Source organism: Nestor notabilis, unplaced genomic scaffold, assembly GCF_000696875.1.
Source record: "Nestor notabilis isolate BGI_N333 unplaced genomic scaffold, ASM69687v1 scaffold17117, whole genome shotgun sequence".
Taxonomy (NCBI): Eukaryota; Metazoa; Chordata; class Aves; order Psittaciformes; family Psittacidae; genus Nestor; species Nestor notabilis.
Window position 1 is genome coordinate 164,246 of NW_009935333.1, and position 1,548 is coordinate 165,793.

Genomic DNA, 1,548 nt, shown 5'->3' on the forward strand with positions numbered 1-1,548 from the left:
CCTCGCGCTCCGCAGTCCCACTCACGCCGCAGGCGCAGACGGCACCCTTCTTCCCAGCTGAGGCAGATTAACTCCTGCACACATCCATCCCCAGCCTGCCATGAAGCCAGGGCCCGGCCAGGCTTTCCAAAAAGCAAGTGGAGGAAAGCGTGGAACCACACATATGGAACCACACTTATTTCCACACAGGTCTTAATCTAGACAGAAACTGTTGGGTGAATTCACTGCAAGAGCTAATGCTGAATATCATGGTCTACTTTGACCAGGAAAAAAGTCAAGTATACATTTTTATCACCATTTTCTACAGATATTTGTTAATTTTATTCTCTCTGCTCCTGTCTTTACCCCTGCTTGTCCATGCTCTGCTTCCTAAGTTTCTCTGCTTCCCATCTCAGGGCCTGGGCCCCAGCTGAACACACAACACAGACCATTTCCTCATTCTCCTTCGACTGCTCAGACCCATCGTTGTCCCTGCAGCAGGGAAAGCAATTGTCCTACTTATCCCCAGCTAAAACGTATTTTAAGGGAATGTAATTGAAAAAGAGGAACCGAGAACAGAGCATGCGTGGTGGGGATGGCACGTTGGAGAATGCTGTGTCACCTTCTAAAAATTCTTTGGCAACAGCAACTTTTAGACTTTATAAGTCAGACAAATTTGGGTGGATTTTCTCAGGGAAAGCAGAAGACATCTCTGAAAAATGTTCACGTCACTGCCAGAAAGCACAGCGGTCCCACAGCTTTGAAATAAACCCTGATGTACGTCTTCTAATTTTCTGCCAAATAACATCCTACCCTAAATTACAGGAAGAATGTTTTAAGAAGGGAAACACAGATTTTGATACTGGAAATGGAGCAGCTCATAACTGGGAACATTAGAACCAGTAGAAATCAAACCTCTCAACAGAAAACCTCAAACAAACTGGACCGTAGGAACGTTTGCACCCATAACATAGATGTTATTGTTGCCCAGGCTATGCAGTACTCCAGCATCCATTCAACACTGCTCTCAAGGCCTCTGCTGGCTTTTTGTTCTTTTCAAGATCTTCCCTGTTATTTTTCGCCCTTTTTGTTATCACATAGCTGAGCTTTTACCACATTAAAGGGCTGCCAGGCAGGTGAAGGCACTGAGTCTTGTGCAGCAATGTTGGCTACTTGTTCTGCCCCATCCACAGCATGTTGCCTCTCCAGTTCAAACAACACATTCGCCTACAGGGATGATCAGACAAAACCAACAAAATAAATCTATAATTCTGAACACAAATAAGGTTGATGGCTTGCTCTGTGTTATTTGAGCTGGTTTTTTCTCATGAACAAGTAAAACAATAACCAGCTGAGGCTATACAACCCAGGTCTGAGTCCCTGATTCAGGCAAGGAGAGGAGCCATTGGCTGTAAATTTCAGCACATACTTAAAAATTGATAGAAACTCCTTTTTAATCATCAACTATCCAGCTGCTCATTACTGATATGTGCTTTAACAATGTCCCTTTTAAATTCTGGGCTAGTTTTAAAAATCCAGTTTCCTCAAATTCAGTACAAAATCCAGGGT